At 34.8% G+C, this 20,671-nt stretch overlaps 1 long non-coding RNA gene across 1 annotated transcript in view; it reads right to left on the bottom strand.

The window, feature by feature from the left end:
* The window catches only part of LOC112128207, a 74,866-nt gene that overhangs the window by 7,869 nt on the left and 46,326 nt on the right, over positions 1–20,671 (bottom strand). The window lies entirely within an intron of this gene.

Below are 20,671 nucleotides of genomic sequence, written 5' to 3' on the forward strand. Positions count from 1 at the left end.
CGATTTAGAGTTCTTGCACGACTTCTTGACAAACGCTCTAATTTACCTCTCAAAAATAAAAGGCTGCTTTACAACACCATAGTTAAGCCGATTTGGACTTACGGACTGGAAGTGTGGGGTACGGCCAAACATTCCAATATCCACCTCATTCAAACTGCCCAGTCTTTATAGAACTACGAAAAATACTAGTTGCTCCATTTTATGTATCGAACCAAACTACACATACAGATTTACATATTCCTTTCGTACAAGATGAAATACGTTTCTGTTACCGTAAATTCATAAAAACCTCCCGACTAACGTAAACCAACACATCAGAAACCTCGCATCCCGACGAATCCCCTCAAACCCTCCTCGCAGACTGAAGAGACAATGGCTGTGAGATCTCCTAGGAAGTGATGGTGAAGACAGTGAAAGTGGTAATGACACACGTATCAATTGAACAAACAATATTATTGTAACATTGGAGTAATACCAATGGGTGTTTTCTCAACTCTTGGTTTTAATTTTGTCTTGTTTTAATTACCTTGCTCACTGTTACTTATTATCTACTTTAAGGTAGTTGTAATGTACTACAAATTATAAAAAAAAAGTTGTGCAATCATTACTCTTCAGGGTTTTTTTTTTGACATGGGCATCCGACAGCTTGGCCTTTCCAGCCCCGAAGCACTAACCTGATACCGCTACACACTCGATACCCAATCACGCAAATAAATGCATTCATACCTATATACATTGATTGCACTCATACTCTTTGGTAGTTCCCTGTAATGAACTAATCTAGATTGGGGTCCATGGTGTATTTTTATTAAATTTCCGCCATCGGCCCCAGTCATACACACAACCTGAGAGGCTACTTCAGCCCCTCCCCATTCACACCAATAAATACATTCACTCATACAAGACACAGAAACACAAAACACGTAACTTTATTTTTATATACAATAAAAATTACCAATTTCTTTAAAAAGCGAAACAGAAGACCCTGCTGTGCCAAGAACTCTCTTTAAATCTGGCGGCATGCCTACTCGCGCACTGTAGGGAACCAAGGCACGACACGCTTCGACTATGTGGGACACATCGAGCAACATTTCTCTCACAACGGACACCTGCGGGGGGAGTGGCCAACCAGCAAGTGCCCATGTGTCTACTCTTCATTGAATCATCAACTTCCGGAACAGCTGGCCACAGTACCAGCTCAAATCATAAATCCTCCAATTTAAACAAATTATTATTTCTCTTTACATACTGGTCGATAGGTCTGATTAAAAGAGTAAAACATCCCATTTATCCTGAATAAAAACGAGTGTACGAAAGTGAAAAGTTTCTCGAAATCAAGCCGTACTGATTTATAATAAAATTTTAAAGTGCATGTGTAGTTTAATGCACATTCTCTGCGGGAAAGAGGTCGGCCGGAAATAATACAGGGATTGCATGCCAGCCGGCGGTAGAAAGGTCTGACGGCTTTGCCAAGATTCAGACAGGCCCCGGGTCTGTGGAAAGTTTTTCCGAATTCTTACGTCGAACGTAAGGTTTAATCCATGACGAACTTTGCAGGTTGATTTGATGACGCACAATTACGGATTGTGACAACTTGAAAACTTCCTTTCCGAAAAAAAGACCGAAATTTATTTTAAATAGCGTGACATTTAATTAAACAACACGACCCATAATATTATATGTTTATAAATACACTTTTTTTGAATAAAGTTGACAAACTTAATAATTTTGTACACCCTTCATTCAAAGTATGTTTTAAATCCTAAAATTTAACTTGTTTATGCCTTTCTACACTTCTTTTTTAATATGTTAAACTTGAGTCTAGATGACTAGTAATTTGGTATTTCGCACAAACTAATAAACAATGAACTTCAATATCTGTCCAATAGACTTGTTCCTCTTCGACTTATAACTATGAATATTAGTTATAATTGACGGTTTTAATTATTTTAACTAAGTATACTGGTTATCTAAGTTCTTTGTTGGAAAGAAAAAGCTAGTATCACGAGCAGGATTTGAACCTACGATGGTGGTTAGCGCAGCGGCGTACTTGCCGAAAATGGTGTGTTCGAATCCCACAATAGCTTTGTCGTCTCAACCAAGGCTTAAATAAAAAGTATAATTAATTAAAATAATAATAGGTTTTTGATAAATTAACGAGAAAGAGAAAGAGAGAGAGAAAGAGAGAGAGAGAGAGAGAGAGAGAGAGAGAAAACGAACGAATAAATGAATGAATATCGTTTTATTTCGAAAATCTTTTTAAAAAATCGTGAACGACCTGTCAGCTAATGAGAAAATGACGAAGAACAAAGAAATAACGAGATAGAGAGTGAGAGAGGGCGTGAGATAAATGATAGATAGATATATTGAAATAGGTAGATAAAGCTAGATAGGGATAGAGATAAAGATAGATAGATTTTNCGAGAAAGAAAAAGAGAACAAACAATCGAATGAATGAATATCGTTTTATTACGAAAATTTTTTAAAAAATAGTTAATGACCTTTCCACTTATGTGATAAAGATGAAGAACAAAGAAATAAACGAGAGAGCGAGAGAGAGATGGAGAGAGAGAAAAACAGAGAATGAGAGAGAGCGTGAGATAAATTATATATATATAGTGATAGATAGATACGTAAATAGATAGGTAGATATAGAAATAGACATATATATTGAGAGAGAGAGAGAGAGAGATGGAGAGAGAGAAAAAAACTGAGAATGAGACAGAGTGTGAGAAAAATTACAGTAGCCTTAAATTGTTCGCAAATCAAATTTGATTTTAACTTAGAAAGATTTAAATAATTTGTAGAAGCTTTCAGTAGTACGTAATGTTATCCTAAAAAAAGGATTTTAACCAAGAACACAAATCTTTTTATGTCTAGCTCTATATGAACATTTCTCGAAGGGAAAGCATAATCTAGGATAAGTTTGTTTATATATATNGAGAGAGAGAGAGAGAGAGAGAGAGAGAGAGAGAGAGAGAGAGAGAGAGAGAGAGACAGAGACAGAGACAGAGACAGACAGACACAGAGAAATGGAGGGAGAGAGAACGAGAGATAAATGATAGGTACATAGATATATGGAGATATGTAGATAAAAATAGATAGAGATAGAAATAGGTATAGATAGCAGAAAGGATATACAGTGAGTCAGAGAGAGGGAGGGAAAAAGAAACCCAGGTTGTGGATGATGTTAAAGAGATAGAGATAAGCAGACAAAGGAGAGAGCGAGGACGAAAGAGAGAGGGATAAAAAATGAAGGGAGACAGAGAGAGAGTAAGGCACGTAATTAGCGTCATATATAGATAGTTAAATGAATAGATAGGTGGATCGATACATATAGCTATAGAAAGAAATCTGCGAATGAGGGAGATATAAAAGGGGGTGCGATTAGAAAGATTTAATGAAAATACCGCAAATCATCCCTTTTGATTATCAGTTGATCCAAACAAAGAAAATCTATTCGAGGTTTCTGGTAAAATTGTGTGTGGGTGATTCCTCGTATAAACGTGAGCTTTTCCTCGCTACGGTCTAAATCCAACGTGTCCCCGTCGATTCGGTTTGACGAGCCGGGGGATCGTAGTGAGGTCGAAAAAGGGATCCGACCAGATTAGTCGGAATGGAAAGAAAGCTTTCAGCGGCGGTAATATGTTTAAACTACCGTACAGTGAGATTTATTTAATTAAGGTACTCCATAGGGACCAGACCTCCGAAGGAGAAAAACGTTAACGACAGCAAAACGGATTTGGCGAAACTGATACTGGAAACCAGCAACTTACAACCAACAACAGAAATAAATAACAGAAGTAGAATTTTTGGTGATGGCGTAATAACTAGGGCAAGTAATCAATCACGATCTCTCTTTAATTTTCAATAATGGTACAAAAGCTCCTTTTAAAAAACCTTTTTATATTGTTGAGAGCAGACAAAGACTGTTTGTTGTGGGACCAGAGAATCAAATATTTGTCAGAGGTTGGATCATCCGAAATCATTCTCTCCAACAACAAAGCAAGTCAGTTATCAACGATTTTGTCGTCCTATTCATGATACTGATTCAGAGTAAATTTATATTATTTTAAATTTGTTTGATGGTGGATGATAGAGATTATTGAAGGTGGAATTCAATTATGTTTGATATGATGATATTTTTTCTATAATTCTTATGTGACTTGTCAGATTGTCACTTCTTTTCCAGACGTTGAAAGTTGATTGAAAGTAAGAAAACGTGTAATAACACGTTGAAATTCATGAATAAGAAAATTGCCGAATTTGATCGAGTAAATACGGCGGACAAAAGTTATTTACTATCAAGGTCGATTCCTTCGGAATTTACCAATTGTTGCAGCAAATTGCGTTGTGCCGGACTAAATTAAAGATTTTCTCCCCCGGGCTTTGTCGGGAATAATACGATATTGATCCAAATGGGGGTTGACCAAAATTGAATATTGCCCTGGAGATAGGGTCATCAATGGCCCAGACAGGACAGGAAAACATCGACAGATTGTACTTTTAGTCTTATACGAATAGGCTCTATATTCAACTGTAGTGTTAAGAAAACATTCCTTGGATAAGAAAAACTGAAAAATCTGTTAATTTTACAAAGTAGACCTCATTTTTATCCTTAAAGAGACGGGATTGTAATCCTAAGGATTTCCACCCAAGAGATAACATGGACAATCAGATCTAACGAGTCTCATAAATCATATGCTCCCTCACACCATAACCGTCATTACATTACCAATACAAGCCGGATGTTTCAAAATATTGAAAATTTTCGACGTTTATAGGAAATGTAATGTAATGATTTGGTTACAATTTTTCTGCAATAACAACCCTTGTAATTAATATAAACGATAGTTTACCTCATATTTTTTAATTTGACTTTAAAATTTATCGTCAATCAGATTCTAAGTTTGAAAATTATTACAATGATTTTTGTGCTCACGCGACTGAAAAATTTGAGCAATGCCGTCAAACTTTTCCTTCGGTTAACTGAATCTTATCGAGAAAGACTGAATTTAAAATTTGTTTATAATATATGATTTCGAAGAAGCTTTCACGCTTCCAGCTTAACAGATCGGTTAAAAAGAACGTTACTTATAAGTTTTCAGTTATTTTATTCTTTATTTTTTAAATTTGCTTAAACTAGAGTAAACTGGTATTATTTCAACAGTTAGAAGTTTCTCATGAGCCGGTACAATGACTAAATTTAATTTTTTCTTTTTAATATTTGATTTTGATGAAGCTTTCTCGCTTCCAGAGCTTAACAGATGGGGTAAAATAAACTTTAATTATAAGATTTCAGTTTTTATGTTTTTTATTTGCTTATATAATAGTAATCAGGCATTATTTTGATAGTATAAAAATTTATCATGAGCGGATATAATAAAATTAATCCATTCCACAAGATTCTCATGACAAACCGGCATAAAGGCTGATTTTTTTTTCTTTTGTTCTTAACATTTGATTTCTAGGAAGCTTTCACGCTTCCCGAGCTTAACAGATCAAATAAAAAAAACGTTAATTATAAAATTTCAGTTTTGAATTTTTTATTTGTTTAAACATATAATAATCAAGAATTTTCACAGTATGAAAATTACTCATGAGAAGATATAATAAAATTAACCTGTTCCTCTCAATTTTCATGACCACCTGACATAAAGACTTAATTTAATTTTTGTCCTTAACGTTTATTTCTAGGAAGCTTTCACGCTTTCAGCTTAACAGATACGATAAAAAGAACGTTCCTTAGAAGTTTTCAGTTTTTTTATTGTTTATTTTTTAAATTTGCTTAAACTAGAGTAATCTGGTATTATTTCAACAGTTAAAAATTTCTCATGAGCTGGTACAATGACTGAATTCAATTTTTCGTTCTTAAAGACTGAATTTAATTTTTTCTTTTTAATATTTGATTTTGAGGAAGCTTTCTCGCTTCCAGAGCTTAATAGATGGATTAAAATTAACGTTAATTATAAGATTTCAGTTTTTATGTTTTTTATTTGCTTATAAAATAGTAATCAGGCATTATTTTTATAGTATAAAAATTTATCATGAGCTGATATAATAAAATTAATCTATTCCACAAAATTCTCATGACAAACCGGCATAAAGGCTGATTTTTTTTTTTGTTCTTAACATTTGATTTCGAGGAAGTTTTCACGCTTACAGCTTAACAGATCAGATAAAAAGAACGATACTAACAAGTTTCCAGTTTTTTATAGGTTTTTTTTTTTGAAATTGGCTTAAACTAGAGTAATCCGGTATTATTTCAACAGATAAAAATTTCTCATGAGCCGGTAAAATAAAATTAACCTGTTTCTCTCAAATTTCATGACAAACCGGCATAAAGGCTGATTTTTTTTTATTCTTAACATTTGAGTTCGAGGAAGCTTTCACGCTCTCAGCTTAACAGATCAGATAAAAATCACGATACTTATACGTTTTCAGTTTTTTATTGGTTATTTTTTTAAATTTGCTTAAACTAAATTAATCTGGAATTATTTCAACAGATAAAAATTTTTCATGAACCGGTAAAATAAAATTAACCCATTCCCCAAGATTCACATGACAAACTGGCATAAAGGCTGAATTTTTTTTTTGGTCTTACGATTTGATTTTCACGCTTCAAGCTTAATAGATCAAATAAAAAGAACGTTGTTTTTAAGTTTTCAGTTTTTTTATCGTTTATATTTTAAATTTTTTAAACTAGATTAATTTGGTATTATTTCAACAGTTAAAAAATTTCTCATGAGCCGGCATAACAAAATTACCCCGTTCTTCTCAATTCTACAAAATTGTACAATTAGTAGTACTAACCAAGTTCTAGACGTTCAATTTCAAAGCTTGCAATTGAAACTCTAATTATCTCTGCCTCTATTTAGGCTAAATGTAGTACACATTACATAAGCATTAATCCCAAAACTGGAGTTTTAGACTTTGATTTTGAAACAGTTGGAAATACATAATACAGAACAAATGAGTAAATTTAGTCTGACCCAATATGTACACACATATTTATAACAATGATCAAGTGTTTTGTGTGTATTTTTACGCCTGACCAACCTTCAAGTAGACACTCTTGAGTAGAAGGAGTATCTTCCTGGACATACTAAGGTAAAAAAATTTAAAAACAGTAAAGTAATTCTTGTCATACAGGAGGGCTAAACGTCCACCAACACCTTCTGTAGCGCGGATGAGGGAAGAAACCACTTTACCATACTTCTTTTACACTATTCTGAATCAAAAATCCATGAGCTGTTTCGGGATTCGAACCCAGGACCGTTACCGTGGCCACTCGGTGTCCCTACCCTGGGCATACTTGAACACTTGGTTTCGTCTAATCCGACAGACACTTTCATATACGCCAACGTTCCTGGTTCCTCTCCATCTGCTATTTATCAGAGTAACACTGGTGTTTTTCAAGGAAACGTACTGACACCACTCCTCTTTTCCGTTTACATTGATGACCTTTTCCTTAACCGCATACCTTAACAGATGATACGGCTATCATTTTTTCTAACAGTGATCCTATCATAGCCTCACGTTCTCTCATTTAACTTTTCCATAACCATCTTTAATCATAACTGTCTTCGATGTCTTCGAACTTGGCAATCACACCATATAGTTTTTGACTTAATTAAAAAAATTAAAAAAATATCCAACAGTCTTCCTCAGCAATATTACTACACGATAAACCACGCACCTTGCGCAGGATATGAACGGTTAAACCGGAATTGGCCTATTTGAATAACACGTGCAGACATTATATCAATATTCAAAATTAATTAAGGTTTTTAGTTGAGATAAAAATGGGGATGAGATGAGAAGTTAGTGTTCGAGTGGATCGATGTCACGATAGCTCAAGTGGTAGAGTAGCGGCGTATCAAGCCGAAGGTCGTGGGTTCGAGTCCCGCTCGTGACACTGACTTTTTATCTCAACTAAAAACCTTAATTAAGTGAATGATATTAATTGGTCAAGCGGACCACGAAAACTAGTGAATATTCAAAATGATCAAATGTCTAAACTGTAGATACAGAAGAAAAATGGTTTTTTTACAACATGCTTATGAAATTACGGGCTAGAATTCAAAGAATTCAGCAAAGATTTCCAACCATTATAAAAATATCGTACTCATAGGCTGAAAGTGAAATAGAGTGAAGGCTGAAATGACTTAACTGCTTGTGCCCTAATAAAAAATGCCCAAATCGAAAGGGTTTTTAGAAATTTGATTATGATCATTTAGCATGGTAGTATGCACGACGAAATTTACTTGTCTCAAAATAGATTTGTCTAGCTGTATATTTCTACATTCGCTACACAGGTTTTTTGCTGTTTTGACTGTCGAACATCAATGTTTCAACACAAAATTCCGTAGACTGAAGATGAAAGGTCGAGGAAATAAAAACACACATTCAAGGTAATATGCTGGCACCGCTTCTCTTTTCCCTTTACATTTATGAGTTTCCCCTTCATATACCATAACCGATGATGCGCCTATAATTTTTTTTAAGGTGATCCTATCATAGCCTCGCGTTTTCTCATTTAACTTCTCCATAACGATCCCTAACCATTAATTTTGATTGAATCTAAAATTTTCTAGCATTGTATCAATTCCTTCTTTTTATCTAAAATTTTCTAGCATTGCATAAATTCACTTTTTTAATCTAAAAATTTTCTAGCATTGTATAAATTCATTTTTTTAATCTAAAATTTTCTAGCATTGTATAAATTCATTTTTTAAAATTTAAAATTTCTAGCATAGTATAAATTCAGTTTGTCACATCCTACATGAATTTGTAAAATTTAAACAATATTTACAAATCCCAGGCTCTGAAGATGATCTCAATAAAGGATCGAAACGTTGGAACGATAAAGAAAATGTTTTTCTAAAACCTACTTCACACTAGGCCGCATCTCACGATCTCCGAATAATTTAAACACACAATTGAACAAATTTTCAAGTGTTAAACCGTAATCTATAACGCAATCGTATTCTCGGTCAGAAATAAGTTTATAAATATATTTAGATTGGACCGAGTAAAAAGAGACAACTTACAGACGGTAATTCCTGATTCAAAATGGTAACAGTCACTACAAAATTTAGTTATCTGAACATCGACTTATGTGATAGTATTTTTACCCAGTCCCTTAACATGCTTATGCGATTTTGACAGTCAACTATAGAATCCGTGAATCCGTTTCAACATGATTCACTGGACTGAAGGTGAAAGGTCACAGAAACGTGAACATTTTTGTTGAATTCAGCTGTAAACCCAATACAATCGTAGTTTCGGACAGACACAAGATTGCTTAGCCAATTTAAGTTGTACTCGATCATGCCCAAATTGAAAGGTTGTTTAAAAATCTGAAAAAGAACAGACAACTTACAAACGGTACTTTCTAACTTGGCGTCCCAGTTTGTACATAATTTTTGTGGTTGTCATAGCATTAACTTTACAAATCATTTTGTGATTTTAATAGCCATAAGATAAGATTTAATCTGAAGGTGCTAGGTCAATTGACTACAAAAGTCTTTATAGGGTAACGCGATAGTATAAACCAAAAAAAATCTAGTTATGCCTGTTAAGAAAAGCACATTAAAAGGTTTTTAAGAAACCCAAAAGTTCCTTATTTTTATTTGGAATTAAACAAATGTGGCATAACGTTTTGAAGCAGCGTTAAGTTCTTTTTGAAGCAAAATTTACCCGTTGAAAAATAATGATTCTTCTCTCGTAAATCTTTCTCTTTTAAAGTTAATAACGTTATAAGACGTTAAAGGAACTTCCAAAGACAAATTTAATTTAAAAGTTTAACCTTTCCAGCCAAGCTAATTTTGAAAAAAAGCTACGAAAAAGCATTAGCTCGTTGATTGTAATGGTAATAATCAACATCTGGCCAACGTCCAAGGGAAAGGACTTAAGAATAAATAAACTTTGGACGATCCCTCGTTTAAGAGGCGATATTTCTCCCCAACCTGTCCACTAATCCTCAAACGCTAATTCACTATTTAGATACACGTGTAAAGTTTGACTTAATACTCGAAACCCACAAAGAATTAAGCGTATAATTAAATAAACAAACGGGATTTTGTCGTGACATTAAATTCAACTAGTTTCCTTAGACAATATTTATATACAATTAAGCAAAAGAAAGCAAATTCGATACTTCGTTATTTTATCGACTTTTTATTCGAGGGTTCGGAACAGCAGAGGTTATATCAACCCTCGGGGTGCCGGTGTTTTTGAAAAAAAAAAAAAAAAAAAAAGTAAGTCTGTCGGGTTCGAATGCAGGGCCGCTGGATTCGAACCCGGGACCTTTACCTTCCAGTGATGAGCGCCGTGTCAACGCCTAACCGAAGTCTCTCGATTATTCTTGTAATAGATTATTAATTATATCAAAATGACTTCCCATTTTTAAGTAACTTTTTTCTTCAATTTATTTATTTTTATTTGACGTAGTTGGTTAAGTCCTTGCTATTTTCCATTATTTATGCCAGGAAGATGGGAGTTGATAGAAAATTAATCTTTAATGTATGCAGATTATTTTTTTATTATAGTTATTCTTGGTATGTTATCCGCATTGTTGAATTTGTAATTTTGTTTATTAATATTTTATGGCTTTTTTATTTTATATTTTTTCCAGCTAGAGTTATTAGTTTTATTTTTTTTTAGAAAGCTCTCAGACGGAGGTTGCCCTATCTTTTAACTGCGATCTCGATGTACTTAAAAAAATTCAGTTTACACAGCTAATCTTAATTAAAAACTAACATCATTAAACAAACTTGTATATCTATAGAATTTTTTAGCTGCCAAACATCGAAATTATCACAAACTGTAACACTGTGTCAGGGTTTTAAAATATATATTCTTTACTGTGATACGCACACAAAATTTGAACAGGCGTGAAAATAATTTCGTCTGTTTTGTCCACCAATTGCAACGCATTGCTCCCAAATAGAGAAAAGACCTCTTTTTCTCTTTTCCGTGTATTATTTTTCTATTATTTTAACACTTTCTCGTTTATTTTTTTTTATTTCGGTTAATTATTTAAAAAATATTTGGCACGGCCTGAATCGATGATAAAGCGAAGTCCCAATAATAAATTTTATTCCTGTGAAATAACTCCTTAATAAGTATTTCCTTAATCTGAATGTGTTATCAAATTTTTACAATATTCTAAGGGCGAAAGAGGGAAGAGATATAGAGATAAATAGATACATAGAGAGAGATATAGATCGTATGAAAGAGAAATAGAGAGATAAATATAACTACTTAGTTTTAGTTGAATGCAGTACTGTGGGATTAAAAAGACCGATGGATAAAATGAAATTAATGTATAAAATAAGATGCAGAGAGTAGAATAGCAAGATTCAGTATAACGTAAAGGGAGAAAAAGAATGGGAGAAAGACATAGCACAGAGACATCGGGGAGAGAAAGAGAGAGAGAGAGAGAGAGAGAGAGAGAGAGAGAGAGAGAGAGAGATAGAGAGAGAGGAGGAGAGAGAGAAATAAAAATATAGAGTGAGATACAATTAATGAAATAGCAATATTCAGTAAAAAATGGTGAGAAAAAGAGCAAGAGAAGAGAAAGAGAGAACATTAAATAGAAGAGAGAGAGAGAGAGAGAGAGAGAGAGATAGAGAGAGAGAGACAGACAGACAGACACACAGACAGAGACAGAGACAGAGACAGACAGACAGACAGACAGACAAACAGGGAAAGAAAGAGTGATAAATATATAGGTTGTGCTACAATAAATGAAATAGCAATATTTAGTAAAAAGTGGTGAGAGAAAAAGAGCGTGAGAGAGATCAGAGAGAAAGAACGAAGAAAGAGAGAGAGATTATGATATAATAGATGGAATAGCAATATCCAGTAAAACGTGGTGAGAGAAAAAGAGAACGTGAGGCAGATAGGAGAGAGAGAGAGAGAGAGAGAGAGAGAGAGAGAGAGAGAGTATAACATAGGGTTTGATACATTATATCAGTGAAATAAAAGAAAGAGTAGAACGATTCAGTAATCATTCAGTAAAAATGAGAGTGGATAAGAGAACGATGAGAGAGATAAAAAGAATGAGATAAATAGATAGGTATTTAGATCTCTCTCTCTCTCTCTCTCTCTCTCTCTCTGTATATATAAGTATAAGTAGAGAGAGAGAGAGAGAGAGAGAGAGAGAGAGAGAGAGAGAGAGAGAGAGAGAGAGAGAGAGAGTGCGAAGGAGAGAGATAGAAAGAGAGAGAAAAAGAAGGAGAGAATGAGAGAGGGCGAGGAAGAGAGAGATAATCCGTCAGATACTGTCTATTAGTTCTTCACTGAGGACGGCCAATTGATAATTGGGGTATGTTATTATACAACAATTCATTAAGATTATGTGAAAGAAGTATTTTCAAATTAAAAGCCCAATATTTGAACAAGATTTTGTTACTGTCCCGGATGTGATCCAAACATATTTACATTTTTTAAACGGATAAATTAATTAAAACATCCTCTCAAGAAATAAAAGTCTGAAAATAACCGTTACGGCAACTGTCCAATCTAAAGTATAACTAATTGACGTTTTTTAATATTCGATCAGATAATGTATACTTGTTAATAAAGTTACTCCATAAACAAATATTAACAAAACAAACATTAACAACTTAATCCAACAACATAATCCGGACGGAGGGATAAGCCAAAGTTTAACGTATGTTTGGTATAGTCGATGTGAAAACTATAGCAACCAGTACAACCTGACGGCCCTTTAAACATAATTAATATATTTATTCCACGGCATGTTTCAATTTTGGTTTTACGCGCGTCTCAGACAAAATAATATATGATTTTTTTTAAAATTTAGAACTACGTCTGTATTTGGTTCAAAGGCGAGTTTTCGAATAATAATGTCATTCTGCTATGGCGTGAAAGTGAATTTTTTATCCCTTCATTAACTGCAGACGAAATTAACATATGTACGCAAATAACCCCTTTATATAATTATTTATTAGCAGTTTATTAGTATTGGCGTGTTCAAAAATGTGTTTACATTACGTAACGTTACTCAGAAATGATCAACGAACATAGACAATAATATGCCCATAAAGAAGGCAATTCAATTTCATCTGCACGCTATACGTACAGACGTCCTTGCCCTCTATCAAGTAAATAAAACGTTCACTTTTTTTTTAAACATTGTTCCACCAATAAAATTGTCGTTTTTTTATCTTGTACGAACATATTCCGTTAAAACGCCAAATAATTTTACGTTAAGAAAATGAGATTAACACACTAGATTATGAGAAATTAATAATACACCATGTAAATAAATACTTATTTCTAAACACAATTCTAAGAATTCTTCGGCTGGATTTCCATTTGAAAAAAAACCGGTTGTCATACAGTATGACAGACATTTGCATTTTCTTAAAAAATGAGGTTTTCCCCACGATCAACGGTGATATCTCTACCAAGACGGGAAACAGACAGGCTCATAAAATTCTGGAAATAGGACTACCCGTACGATTGATTATTTAAATAAAAAAATTAATTAACAGGAATATTGTTTTGCAAAAACACAAAATTGAACAGTTGCTTATGTTATTATGTTTGTTGATCGACCAACAGATAATCTATGCGGAGTTTCAATCTTCATGGAGGTCATTAAACAGGTGAAGAAAGAAGAAGACTAATTGTTGGGTTCACCAAGCTTTCGGCATCTTATAATGCCATCATCAGGGACTATTTAACCTTCACAAATCATAACAGTCCAACCTGAGGCGACGGTGTTTGACGTCGTGTCTCTCAACTATGTACATAGTTGTGCTAAGGTTTTAATAGTTTTTAATTCTTTTTTATAGTTATCAGGTGTTAGCGGAAGTTTTAACATCCGGTCTATGAGCCAAATGAAACCAGCAGCCTTTTGGGACCAAGGGTGGGAAGAATCCGCTGGTATCATAGTGTCTGTAGTTGTAGGTTTTCTATATATGTCTATTTCTATTAGGCTGTTTATTATGAACAGTTTTAGGTCTAAAAAGTTCAAACAACCATCTTTGCCAATTTTCAATGTTTATCAATTCTATCAACTTCCTATCTCAACCCCACCAAGGAGGGAAAACTTATAAGGTGGGGTTGAGATAGGAAGTTGATGTCCGAGTGGATCGAGGTCACGAAGCTCAAGTGGTAGAGCAGCGGCGAATCTTGCCGAACATCGTGGGTTCGAATCCCGCTCGTGCCATTAACTTTTTTTCATCTCAACTAAAACCCTTAATTAATTGTAATTTATTCATATGGATTTTTATTAGCGAGGTACTATTAATTTTTATTATAAATTATTGTTTTTGTTAATTTGAATAGTGTATATAAATAATTATTTATAATTTTATATAGATGACTATTTTCATCATGTTAAATGTAGTATGCTGGCCATATGCTTCATAACCTTAAACCCAAGACGTTTTTACAATAGTTCTACCAGGTTAATCGTTTTTCTGCACTCTTGGGAAAGTATGTACATTATTTTATTGTGTTAATTGTTAATTATTTATTTTGTATATATTTTTTTAATTTTTAATAAATAGGCCCTGATGATGGCACTATAAGTTGCCGAAAGCTTGGTGAACCCAACAATTAGTCTTCTTCTTTCTTCACCTGTTTAATGACCTCCATAATAGGCATGTATGATAAAAGGTGTGAATTTGATTTTCATGTTTTGCACATTTCTTTACTTTATATACAGTTTTTAACTGTTTTGTTCCTTAATTTAAGTTATCATTTTGTGGAATATTTTAACACCAAACACACCCATACCGTCTGAACTATAGGACTCCTTTTCATGGGTCATCCTCATTGAGGAACTATCAGAGTGTTTCTGAAATTTTTTCTCCATTAATTTTTCCTTCATCGTTCGGTATTACACCTCATATCTCTTTCTATTTGTCTATCGATGAGGTACATAAGTCCAAATAAATATAGGTAGATAGGGAAATAATTGGAGAAATAGCAACTATACAGATAGATACATACAACCTGGCAGACGGACTAATGCCAATCGTATTTTGTAAATTTAAAATGTAAAGTGTATAAAGTTCAATAAATTTACTTCTTGATTATTATTATAGAGAGAAAGGGAGAAAAACAGAGAGAGAGAGAGAGAGAGAGAGAACACACACACACAAAAGAGAGAGAGAGAGAGAGAGAGAGAGAGAGAGAGAGAGAGAGAGAGAGAGCGAGGAATAAAGTCGATAAAGAAAAAGAGAGAGAGAGAGAATGATGGAGAGGGAGAAAATGAGAATGAATTTATGATATATTCGTTTCCCTTAAAAATTTAACGAATTTAGACCACTAAAGATCTCTGTTGCAATTAGAGAGAGAGAGAGAGAGAGAGAGAGAGAGAGAGAGAGAGAGAGAGAGAGAGGAAGGGAGGAGGGGTTAGAGAGAAAGGGAAGGGAGGAAGAGGACGAGAATGGATTTTTGAAATATTCGTTTTATTTTAAAATTTAGCAAATTTATACCACTAACGATCTTTCTTACAATTAAAGATAGAAAGATAGATAGATAGAAATAGAGAGAGAGAGAGAGAGAGAGAGAGAGAGCCCTTTTTTTTGTTCATAACATGAAAGAACCCAAAAGGATAGATAAAAGTTCCAGATAAACCTATGCAAAAAAAGTCAGCCTATCGAAATAGTGATATCTACATTGTGCCCAACCGGTTAGGTTTCGGTCCTATTGACCAAATAAATTCTTTTCAATTAATTAATCTTTAAGTAAGGTATTGGTTGAGATAAAAAAGTCAGTGTCGCGGGCGGGATTCGAACCCACGACCTTCGGCTCATACCGCTGCTCTACCACTTGAGCTATGTGTACGATGTGTGAGCAACCCCGTTCTTTTATTTTTATTGATATATTCTGAAGTAGATTGGGAAATGTAGAGAGGCAATTTCGTAAAAAAATGGAAAAACTGCGAGTGGTAAAGACAGGTAATGAGAAAGCGCAAACGAAATTTTGGAGAGAGAGAATTAGGCTATGAAAGGGTGAGAAAACTGTGCTTTTTGCAGATGTGCTTTGGATTTGATAAACAAAGATAAAAACAGACAGTCTAAAAAAGAACAAGAAAGAGAGTAAGAGAGTAAGAGAGAAAGAAAGAAGTAGAAGATAAAAAAGGGCGAGGGAAAAAAGGAGATGGTTAGATGAGGAGAGAGAGAGAAAGAGAAAGAGAGAGAGAGTGAGAGAGAGAAGGGAGGAAGAGAACGAGAATGGAATTTTGAAATATTCGTTTTATTTTAAAAATTTAGCAAATTTAAATCACTAACGATCGCTCTTACGATTGAAGACAAAGATATAAAGAGAGAGAGAGAGACAAACAGAGAGAGTGGGAGTGATTAAGATATGAGGTGTGATACAATCTATGAGAGAGATACAAGGAGGAATAGAACGATTCATGAAAATTTTTAGGTAGTAAAAGGACGAGAGAGAGAGTCAGAGACTGTATGATAGTTCCTCACTGAGGATGGCGCAAAGGCACGCGTTCGTGAGACATTAAAACCAGCGAGGTAGACGTACCCGGTTCCAAACGTGTTCACCGCAGACCAATTCGCTAAGACATTATAGACATAATCTACATGAGGTAGGTACTCATTCAATAGACTACTGTCTTCCCACAATGGTGTTGTGTTCAGCACCATATGCTGAAATGGTGAACACTTTTCTCGGTACTTAATGGGCACGGACATGGTTTTTATTTCTAGGAAGTATGTAAGAATTGCACGACCTATGCGTAGTCACGTATGTGTATAATATTAATTGTATTAGTGCATCAAATTCAACCTAACTGGAAAAGTTTGTTGGTAGAATGGTTAAATCGCCTAAATTATTACGTCAAAAAGAAAAACGGACAAACGGCGTATGAATGTTTTGCCATTTTTTTGAAACCAATCTAATTTCACGTGAGAGCGGCTCCCTGGTCGTCTCTTTAATCCTTGATGTTGTCGAAGTCTGAAATTGACAGACGTTACTCCACAACGGGCGAAAGAAAACTGGGCTTTCCAATTTTTCCTTCAGACCCAGCTTGGATCAATAACGATTGAAAATAAAAGCGTTGCCTAAAACATGTATGTTGGATTTTTCCCCATAAAGTTCCTGTTTTATTGAGATAAAAATTTCAGGATGGGGAATGACAGAAGTTTTAAGATTGTCATCAACATCGGAGCATTGTCAGTTGCTCACTTTTTAAATATTTAAAAATAGATTCAGGTATGTTGAATAAATGGGAGTCATTGTCATGCTTTGATGAATTGTTGATAAATCGGGGATGTTCAATGTATTGATCGCGATTGCCTTTAAACTACGTTGTAGGTCTTAGAAAATATGTTCATGATACGGAAAATGATTATTATTAATATGATTAATGAAATATATTGGACATTTTAGGAAATTAGTTATGTAGAATTTATTACCAGAACCTGTATTATTTCCATTTTGAGAGAAATCATGATTTTTTCATGAAAAAAATTTGTAAGCCAAAAAGTGTGTGAAAAATATTGAATATTGGGTGTCCGAGTGGATCGAGGTCACGATAGCTCAAGTGGCAGAGCAGCGGTGTATCAAGCCGAAGATCGTGGGTTCGAATCCCGCTCGTGCCATTGACTTTTTATCTCAACAAAAAACCTTAATTAATTGTAATATATTAATTGGTCACGCGGACCACGAAATTAGTGAATTTAATGATTAAAAATGAAGTATACTTCACTAAAGCTCTCCGTGGCCATTTCATTTATCGTCGATAATCCAACCCGATTACACGACATTTGCAAAATGGCAAAAAAAGGAGGGAAAATTCAAAAGGTGGGGTTGAGATGGGAAGTTAGTGTCCGAGTGTATCGAGGTCACGATAGCTCAAGTGGTAGAGCAGCGGCGTATCAAGCCAAAGATCGTGGGTTCGAATCCCGCTCCTGCCATTGACTTTTTTATCTCAACTAAAAACCTTAATTAATTGTAATATATTAATTGGTCAAGCGGACCACGAAATTAGTGAATTTAATTATTGAATATTTGGAGGAGGCGTCAACAAATTGTACACGAATTCTTGAAGCATTGTTTAAAAGGTTTGTACAAATTGATTATGAATTATTTCCAGCTACGTCGTACATTTGAAAAAATCAATTAATTTTTTATATAAAGTTTTGATTGAAATGAAAAGTTAGCGCCACAAGCGGGATTCGAACCCACCACCTTCGGCTCAATACGCCGCTCGTATAACCACTTGAGCCATCGTGACAAAGGGAGCCAACATGGACTCTATGGGCCCGAACCCTACTGCGGCTTAGCAGCCTGCCACAAAAGAGGATACATCTTAAAATGGATCCTTAATGAGTCGAAAACCTGGTGGAATAATACCACCGGTATGAGGCACGCGAAGAGATTCATAGAAGGACCATCCGCAAAACTTACAAAAGAACTGAAAGTGAACCGCAGCCAAACCAGGATTCTGGTTGGGCTCCTGACAGGGCACTACCAATTAAGAAAGCACATACACCGGATAGGAGAACAGACAGAAAAAAACACTGTGCGGATACTGCCAGGAAGAAAAGGAGACCGCAGAACACATTTTATGTTTATGCGAAGGTCTTTGTAGGTGCAGGTTCTTGAAACTATGACAAGAAAAACCACAAGGAAGATCCTACAACAAGGAACCGCTGGCAAAGCTATGGAGGTTGGCCAATGAGTTATAATTAACAGAGGAGCACAAAAGTTCTATTTAGGTCGAGGTGCAGTAGGCCTTGTGGCCGCCTCTCTTATCTTATCCCTATCTTGATCCCCTGATCCCATTTTTTAAATCGTATGTAGTTTTGATAGTTTGTGATAGTTACTGATAGTTTTGTGTCTTTTAGTGAGTGCGGAGAGTGAAAGTATTTTCTGGCGAGAATGAGTACTGAGGAATAGCGGAATAACGCAACCCCATGGACCCTCAATTAGATTAGTTTTATAATAGGTGTAAAGGGTGATGGAGAAATATCCAGGAGTCGACCACCCCAACTGAGTGAATCGTATAGTACTAACTTTACCAGTGAAATTAAGACTGAAGAGAGACTGATTACAAAGACCTTGCTGTTGATAACCCCCGGGGACTAACCTCGGTTGCTAGACGGATAAGTCCGAGGTCTGACCCCTGCCAATACTCATTGATCTTCGAAGCTGCCTTTAATTTATTGTTAATTACATAATCTGGAATTGCCTGTAAACTGTGAGAAATGATTTTCTCAACTCTTTACTTTTATAAATCAAAAATCAGTAAAACCATACAGACCTAAATTTACCATAAAGAAAACTTAGATGAATCGCTGATAATTTTTGTCCAAATATGATAGCCCGATATCACCTTGTAATATTTATTGATCGTAGGTTATTATTTCTCTGTATTTGCGTATTAAAAAAAACCATTAGTTAGAGATTTCCATGCAATAGGAAAATTAGTCGAATGAAACAAGGTTGAAATCGGATTGCAATTGAATGGATCGTGTACATCCAGAATAAAAATGGACTGTTGCCACACTATGATTTGTCTGAGTTACGTAAAACAAATTACCTATTACTATGTGAAGGTCGAGAAGGATGGTATTTTAAAAGTACCGGTGTCATTAAGCAGAAAATGCTTTATGAAGAGGAAAACGTAGAAACGCAGTTATAGAGAGATTAAGTCCCATGGATATTATATTTATCTTTTTCATGCTCTCAAATGTATTATAGCTTTGCAATAAAACACAAAATGTACGCATTCTCAGTCGTACACTATAACATTTTTTTCCTAAGCCCTGCCGGTTTTCTGATACTTGCGCTTATCTCACGGGATAAGTTAAACTGTTTCATTAACTATTTAGAAATCGTGAGATGCAGTCTGATGTGATGTAGGTTTCAGAAAAACATTTTCTTTATCGTGCCAACGTTTCGATCTTTATTGAGATCATCTTCAGGGGCTGGGATTTACAAACACTGTTTACATTAAATTAACTAATTTCGTGGTCAGCTTGACCAATTAAATCATTACAATTAATTAAGGATTTTAGTTGAGATGAAAAAAAAGCTAATGGCACGAGCGGGATTCGAACCGACGATCTTCGGCTAGATACGCCGCTGCTATACCATTGAAAAATGGCAAAAATGAGGGAAAACTCATAAGGTGGGGTTGAGATAGGAAGTTGATGTCCGAGTGGATCGAGGTCACGATAGCTCAAGTGGTAGAGGAGCGGCGTATCAAGCCGAAGATCGTGGGTTCGAATCCCGCTCGTGCCATTAACTTTTTCTCATCTCAACTAAAAACCTTAATTAATTGTAATGTATTAATTGTTCAGCGGACCACGAAATTAGTGAATTTAATGATTTAAAATGAAGTATACTTCACTAAAGCTCTCCGTGGCCATTTCATTTGTCGTCGAGAATCCAATCCGATTACACGACATTTGAAAAATGGCAAAAAGGAGGGAAAATTCAAAAGGTGGGGTTGAGATGGGAAGTTGGTGTCCGAGTGGATCGAGGTCACGATAGCTCAAGTGGTAGAGCAGCGGCGTATCTAGCCGAAGATCGTGGGTTCGAATCCCGCTCGTGCCATTAACTTTTTTTCATCTCAACTAAAAACCTTAATTAATTGTAATGTATTAATTGGTCAAGCGGACCACGAAATTAGTGAATTTAAATAATTAAAATG

Source organism: Cimex lectularius, unplaced genomic scaffold, assembly GCF_000648675.2.
Source record: "Cimex lectularius strain Harlan isolate CLEC.00 unplaced genomic scaffold, Clec_2.1 scaffold440, whole genome shotgun sequence".
NCBI lineage: Eukaryota > Metazoa > Arthropoda > Insecta > Hemiptera > Cimicidae > Cimex > Cimex lectularius.